The sequence below is a fragment of the Grammomys surdaster genome, unplaced genomic scaffold, assembly GCF_004785775.1.
Source record: "Grammomys surdaster isolate TR1022 unplaced genomic scaffold, NIH_TR_1.0 121798, whole genome shotgun sequence".
Taxonomy (NCBI): domain Eukaryota; kingdom Metazoa; phylum Chordata; class Mammalia; order Rodentia; family Muridae; genus Grammomys; species Grammomys surdaster.
Window position 1 is genome coordinate 28,417 of NW_021617500.1, and position 8,435 is coordinate 36,851.

Sequence of the window (8,435 nt, forward strand, 5' to 3'; positions counted from 1 at the left end):
TAGATAGCAACCAGACTTTCTCCTAGTCAGAGCACATTCGAACAAGGTGGTAAAACAATTAACCAAAGGTCACTAAAAGGGAACCCATGATTTATTATAGGTTCTAGGACAGAAGAAAAAACATTGCCTTGGTTTATCTATACAAAACTTCACTAATTTCTTACAGTTTTAAACCTTCAGTGAATCTGTAGCACTAGACAGGTGAGGGATGTTTAGTCAGATAATTACTCCTAATGGATATGCATGAAAACATTCTATGTTGTAAAATTCTATTTCAATTTATAATTTGATTTTTGGTGTGAACTTGTGATGAACGTTGTAATATGTGACCATGTACTCTGAAAGATGCATAAGTACTGAAGACAAAGACAAAGAGAGTGGTAGGGTTCTTGGAAATGTAGTAGTCATAGTTAGCCATTCATCGTCCCTTCCTTTCCTTTTTCCCTGCCTAGAATTATTTTGCTTAGAATTTTTCCTTTGTTAGAATTTTTTCCTTTTCCCCACTTAGGACCTTTCCACTTTTCCCCTTAGATAGCTTTCATAGGAAACTTTTTACAACTTAGTAATAATCTCTATAATAACTTCTCTAAGTGTCTTTTTCTTCCTGTGGCTTAAGAGTAGCAGGCATAAGTTAGAGCCCAGCAGTTCCTGCTGTAATAGAACAAAGGACACATTGCCTAATCATCTGCTATTAGGCTACAGGTATTAATCACCTAAGCCTGCAGTCTTTTACCCTCAGAAGAAGTTTTTAGGACTTTTTAGAAGTTATCATCAGCATTTTGGTACAAGTCAGACAGCCAGAAAGCCTTGAGACTCTTGGACTTTAAAGCCATTGTTGGACTCTAAGATCCAAACCAGGGGATGCGCTCCTGCAGAAACACACAAGGAAAGGGGATTCGCTGCAAAAACATGAGGTTTAATGATAATAATAACCAGTGCACTGGGGTTCTCTCGAGTGCAAGTAAGAAGTGAACCCTGAGTTGGAGCTAAGGGCAGTTTTTATACATTTTAAGGGGTGGACAGTGACTAGGCACAATATGAATGGTGGAACAGTGTGACATTTAAACTGATTGGTCTTTGGGGAATAAGATGGCAAGGACCTCCCTTGTCTGTAAGTTCCAAGGATTGGTCCATTCTTTGGAATGTGTCTGTGTGCTCTGGGCATTTCTCACCCACAGGTGGGTTCCCTGCTCTGTGATCTGGGGAATGTTAACCTACTTTTCCTTTCCTCCTATGAATGTTAATCTGCAAATGTCTTCTGGTTAAGGAATGTGCTCCTCCTGGGATGTGTCCTGGGGCTAAGAGATGTTCACCTCCAGGATATATCCTGGGGCAGTTAAGTCCTACTCTTTGCCCCTGCCACTAACCTCTCCTGGCCAGGAGGCTCCCAGTAGTTGGAATTGAGGAAAATGTGATGAGAATGTAATGTTTAAAATCATTTAATTCCTTTTTCTTTTTTTCCATTTCCTACTTCCCATATACCCTTCTTCATCACCTCTTACATTCAGTTTTCCCTCTCCATCCCTCTCTGATTACTGTTTTGGGTCCCTTTCTGAGTGAGATTCATATATCCTCCCTTGGACTCTCATTTTCCAATTTCCTTTGTTCTGTGGATTATAGCCTGGATATTCTGTACTTTATGAGTAATATCCACTTATAAGAGAGTAGTAGTACCATACAGTTCTTTCTGGGTCTGGGTTACATCAATCAGGATGATATTCTCATGTTGCATCCTTTTGCATGCCAAATTCTTGATGTTCTCATTTTTAGTAGCTGAATAGTATTCAATTTTGAAAATGAACTACATTTTCTGTCTCTCTTCTTTCATTAAGGAATATCTGAGTTATTTCCAGTTTCTGGCTATTATGAATAAGGCTCCTAAGAACAGAGTGGAGCATGGGTCCTTGTTGAATGGTGGAGCATCTCTTGTGTATATGTCCAGAAGTGGTATAACTGGGTCTTCAGGTAGACCTATTTCTAATTTTCTGAGGAAGAAGGTTGATTTCCAGAGTGGTTGTGGTTTTGATCTTTTATGTTCTAATTTGTGTCAGGTGGAAACTCAAGGTCCCATTGATGTGAATTTCCCTGATGACTCAGCATGTTGTACATTTTTTTAAAGTGCTTCTCAGTCATTTAAAATTCTCCTGTTGATAATCCTGTTTAACTGAATCCCATTTTTAGACTGGGTTATTTGTTTTTTGTTTTCCTTTTTTTTTTTAAATGGCTTTTTTAATTTGCTTTGCTTTTTTTTTGGAGTTTAACTTTTTGAGTTCTTTATATATTTTGGACATTATCCCTCTATCAGATGTAGGTTTAATTAAGATTTTTCCCTATCTGTAGGTTTCTGTTCTGTCTTATTGACAGTATCCTTTGCCTTACTAATCTCTTAAGTTTCTTGAGGCCCCATTTATTAATTATTGATCATAGTGGCATAGGCATTGGTCTTCTGTTCAAGAAATTTTATTCTGTTTCAAGTGTTGAAGTCTATAACCCAGTTTCTCTTCTACTAGATTGAGTTGAAATTTGTTTCTGAGTTGTGTTTCCTGTACACAAATAAATGATGGTTTCTGTTTATTTATTAAGTCCTTTAGCCTGTATCTTTTTATTGGGGAATTGAATCCATGCATGTTGACTGATACTAAAGATCAAAGATTGTTAATTCCTGTTCATTTTGTTTTTGGAGGTGGTATCATGTGCATGTGATTCTCTTCTTTTAGGTTTGCTGTGAGATGATTAATTATTTTTGTTCTGTTGGGTTTAGTTATTCTATTTCTGTTGGATTTTTGCTTCTAGTATCTTCTGTGTGGATGGACTAATGGGAAGATTTTGTTTAAAATTGTTTTTTCATGGAATATCTTGTTTTCTTCATCCATGGTGATGGAGACTTTTGCTGGGTATTGTAGTCTGGGCTCACCTCTGTGGATTCTTAGGGTCTGTATGATCTCTATATAGGATCTGCTAACTTTTCACATCTCTGTGAGAAGTCTGGTGTAATTCTGATAGATCTAATTTCATGTGTTACTTGTCTTTACCCCTTACAGAATTCATTTAGCTTACTTATGAAAAACAAGAAGGAAGTGGATTCAGACCTGAGAAGGTGTGACAAGGAACAGGAAGGAGTAGAAGGAGGGGATATATAATCAGTTTATATATTATGTGAGCAAAAATTTATTCTTAAAAAAAGGGCATATGAAACAATAACAAAAGGAAACTTTTAAGACCCTAAATACACGTTAAATTATAGGTATAATTCTTTCCCATTTTCTCTGTTTTGTTTCTTTTTATTTCTTTAAGTATTTAAGTCTCCTAGGATTCAACAAGGAGCTCACCATACAGGAGTAGGACATGCAATTAATCAATTTGCTCATCAAAATCAGTCCACATCTGATCCTATAGCTCTGACAGAGGAGTACAATCCTGAATTTCCAGGTCTCAACACTCAGTAATGAACACTAAACACAGAACACTCAAGGAGTTCATATTAAGGTGACATTTTCTTGTTCATTTTTAAGTTTTTTAATTATATTTTTTTAGAGAATTTCTCACATGAGTACTGTTACAGGAGATACTCTATTTATAAACCATTGCCATTCATGATGCTTGTGTCATGTGTTCTAGAACAATATTCAGAACTAAAGTTTTACTGCTAGGCATGTCATCAAAATAAGGTGCCTGTCTTCTTTGAGGTTAAAGAGCAGGACTCCCTCATTTTAAAACTCAACACCATGAACCTTATGGCAGGCAGTTATGAGTGGCAGATACTAAAGAAATGGAAGAGCAGCATGACTGCTGGTGCAAAGAATGGACATAATTCAGGAATCTTCCCAACATAACCTTGGTGCTAAATGAGGCAGAGCAGTTTTGGAGGTAAAATTATCTGAAATTTCTCACCATTTCAATATTCTAAGATATTTTTTTTCTGACAGCAGCAGGACAAAACTGTGATTGTAAAGTCACGCCTGTAGGATCCCAGGACATTCAAGCCAAAGTTTTCAGCACAAAAAGGACTTGTTTAATCTAGAGGGACATAGGGCAGGGAATAAGAGGCAAAGGCAAGAGATAAAGGATGAAGGAGAAGATGGAGGGAACAAGGGAGAATAAGAATTTTTCCTGATGTGGGAAAAAGGATGACCTTATCTGAACAGGGAGGAGACATATGTAGAACATAGGAAAATATCTGTTTATTAATGTAAAATTAGATAACATATTTGCAGATGAGGGATTTATTTTTTAATTAGACATTTAATATTAGGATATCCAAAGGAGTTCTTTTCCATTTATTATTTAATTAATTTATCATTCATTCATTCATTCAATTTACATCCTGATTTGCTGTCTCTCCTCTCCTGGTCTTCCCTAAACAGTCCCTCTTTTTATTCCACTCTAGGCTCATCTGAGAGGGTGGGGCATAATGAATATCCCCCAAGGCTGCTGCATCAAGTCTCTATATGGTTAGGGAGATCCTTTCCTACTGAGGCCAGACAAGGCAGTCTAGTCAGGAGAATGCATTCTACAGACAGGCAATAGCTTTAGGCGTATCCCCCACTCCAGTTGTTTGAGGCCACCCAAGAAGACTGAGCTGTACATGTGCTACAAATGGACTGGGGGCCTAGATCTAGCCATTGTATGCTACTTGATGGTGGCTCAGTCTCTGAGAGACCCTGTAATTATGGAGTGATTCTCATTGCAGGACTATAGGATTCAGATCTTTCATCTGGTTGGTCCCTTTAATTTTCCCTAGTCAGAATTTTCATTAATTATCCATTCTTGCTAATACAGGACTATTTCAGCACTAAGTTTCAGCTTCTATAGAGTCAACTAGGTCCTGAGCTGCTGCAGCATTTCAGTTATTTATGTTAACATTCTCAGTCCTGTGTAAAGTTATTGTGCAAGGTTTTTACTTTGTCTGTTATACAATGTAGGGTGAGTGATTGACCCTATGAACACAGGTTCTCTGCTCCAGCTATAGCCTGATGAAGACAGGAAATAAGCAGTTATCTCCTTTCTTTACCCTTTTAGAAATGGGAACTGTAAGAGCTGGATCCAGCTGCCACCAAGGAGGAACCTGGGTTTGGGAGGGATATTACAGTAATATTCATACAGCTTAAAATCTCTGATGTATAATTCATTATAAAACACGATCCATTTCTTCCCTGAAGTTACAGGGATAAGTTATTTCTCTATCCAGACTGTGGAACTTCATTGTAAGCCATGACAATCCTACCTGCATGGAAGATCATGTCCAGCAGGGTGCACAATGAGGCCAATAATACCCAAAGAGAGATGAGGTGGGTATGATGGGAACTCTGTATCTCCTTTGGTTTCCTTTCTTAAGGGTATTAACTCATCGAATGACATGTGATGTCTGCATGCTCAAACACTGTAAATATTCTTTGTGAAACATTTCACAGAAACTCTGTCATGAAATTCTATCTTCAGAGATTGAACTGTTCTTACTGCAAAAACAAACTCTCTGTAGCTATATTTACCAGCACAATACGCACAAAAATTAATCCAGTGAAAATTACCTCATTAGAGACCTGAAAATAGCTGATCAAGTAAAGACATCTGGCAAGCTTTGCAATACTACTTAAATCACTTAGAATTGAATTATGTAAGTATTCCTCTGAGATTATTATGTACCCTGTTCTCACCACTAAAAGTAACATAACAATTAAAACATTACAACACGGATGGGGAAGAACTCTGAGGGTCTACATTAAGCTGAAGGTCTTTTGACATATGGTGACTGAGAGGAAAAATATAATCACTTTTTTGGGGGGAAGATTTCAGGAGAGTCACTATTTACTAGTGATGACTCTATCTATGAGTATATAGATAGTACATTTATTTTCAGACTTTGTAGTGAGTTTTGAAGTACATAATCTGTTGGTAAGTCAAATATTAATTGCATATATCTGACAGAAGGCAGTAACTTCTCAAAAAGTGGCCATTCTTGGAAATTTCTATCATTTTCACTATCACAAAAACCATCTGTAGAGAAATCTGGTGACACTGTGCCAAAGAGGAGCAACAGACTCAGGCCAAAAATCTATTGAGAGCTTCTTTATCCATGAAGTTACACCCGCAGAATGTGCCCTGGGCTCCGGGAAAGTGTATGGGATGTATTTCCTTAGAGAAAATTAGGATTTGGACTGGAGCATCCTGCCGACTGATCCATGTGCCTTTTCAGTCCTTCCTCTCCTGTTCCTCTCCAGCTGTTCTAGGTTCTTATGTAAGATGTGCCCTGCTCATTAGTATGCAAATTACTTGAGTCTAAGGCAGTATATACAGGAATGTCCACAAACTGTAAACAACCTATGATCAGTGTCCTCTACCCAGTCCCTGAACACACTGACTCTAACCATGGGATGGAGCTGGGTCTTTTTCTTCCTCCTGTCAGTAACTTCAGGTAAGGGGCTCCTCAGTTCCAAATTTGAAGAGAAGCAAGGGACTGAGGTGACAATGACATCCATTCTGCCTTTCTCTACACAGGTGTGTACTCTGAGGTTCAGCTGCAGCAATCTGCAGCTTAGTTGGTAAGGCCTGGGGCTTCAGTGAAGCTGTCCTGCAAGGCTTCTGGCTACACATTCATCAGATACAATATGGACTGGGTGAAGCAGAAGCCTGGACAGGGTCTAGAATGGATTGGATATATTTCTCCTGCAAATGGTGGTACTAATTACAATGAGAAGCTCAAGGGCAAGGCCACACTGACTGCAGACAAATCCTCCAACACAGCCTACATGGCACTCAGCAGCCTGACATCTGAGGACTCTGCAGTCTATTACTGTGCAATACACAGTGGTCCAGCCAGATCCTGAGTGTGTCAGAAACCCTGGAGGTGCAGGAAGCTGCCCTGGAACTGAGATGACAGAATGACTAACCTTTAGACTTGTTCAGAAATAGTAACGTTTTTTTTTATTGGATATTTTATGTATTTACATTTCAAAAGTTATCCCCTTTCCCAGTTTCCCCTCAGGATACCCCCATTCCATTCCCTCTCCCCTGCTTCTGTAGAAGTGATCCCCCTCCCCCTACTCACTCCCACCATACAGCCCTGGCATTCCCCTACACTGGGGGATCAAGCTTTCACAGGACCAAGGGCATCTCCACTTATTGATGCCAGACAATGCCATCATTTGCTACATATACAACTAGAGCCATGAATCCCTCCATGTGTACTCTTTGGTTGCTGGTTTAGTTCCTAGGACCTGTTCGGGTTCTGGTTGGTTGATATTGTTGTTCTTCCTATTAGTTTTTATACCTTTTTTAGCTCCTTAAGTCCTTTCTCTAACTCCTTTATTGGGATCCCTATGCTCAGTCCAATGGTTGACTGTGAGCATTCACCTCTGTATTTGTCAGGCTTTTACAGAGCCTCTCAGGAGACAGATATAACAGGCTCCTGTCAGCAATGAGTTTTTCCATTATTAATCTCTAAGTGCATAGAATAATTTCTATTAAGAAATCTTTTATATCTTGAGGGTGTTACTGAAGGTGTTGTCAAGGGAAATAAACCAAGTGAAGAGATGCAAATGAAAACATGGTGCAGATTGACTTTCTCAACTTGGATAAGACTTCAGGGAGTCTAAGCACAGAACGTTTGTTCAAGGTATATTTTAACACAATAAAATTTGGAAAAGTGTCTCCAGGAAATAATAATTTCCACAATCATTCTAAATTCATCTACTCAATGAAGCTTAAGGTTTGATCATATAGAAAAATTTCATAAAGTTCTTGTGACAACGAGGGTAGGTGCTATTTCTAAAGGTTAGCTCTCATGTGATCTCTGTCCAATAGCATACAGGTCAGCATGCCATAAATTACAAATGACACCCCCCTAAGGATGAATGATAATCTTACAATGAAAGGTCTGAAATAATGAGTCAGGGGAGTTAGAGTGTGTTCTGTCCCTACAGACAGCAAAAGGATCAACAGTTTTTTAAGAACCTCCCCTCTCAGGCTTCTGGATGGAGTGGAGGCATTTGATTTTAACTCCTTCTTTGAGGAGATATCTCTGTGTGAATAAAATTCCTAGTTCTCTCCTGCTTCTCTGTGAGTACAAGATCCTCATGCTCTGTACAATGTTAATGTCAATACTATCAATCATATTGATAAATGTTTGTTGTCATATGTCAGTGAAAGCCAAACACCTAAATAAATTTGTTGTGCAGAACCTAAGGAGAAGTTTCAGAGAGGAGTGGTTCCTGAGACTGTGTAGTATTTGTTTTTCTCTTTAAAAACCTTTGAAATTCCGGAAATCATCTCCTCTGCTAGTTAATCCTTATAACGAAGAACACAAAATTTGAAGCAGATTAATGGTGCTAGTTCCTAAAATCTATGACACTCTCCTGAAAATGATACAGAAGCATAAATGACAAAGTTTGAAGGTCCTCTCAATCACCAGGAAAACAGTTTACCTTATACCTGAGAAT

General features: G+C 38.5%; 1 pseudogene; it reads left to right on the forward strand.

Moving 5' to 3' along the window:
- Positions 1–6,366: 6,366 nt before the first annotated feature.
- On the forward strand, positions 6,367–6,824 carry LOC114636076 (annotated as a pseudogene).
- Positions 6,825–8,435: the final 1,611 nt, after the last annotated feature.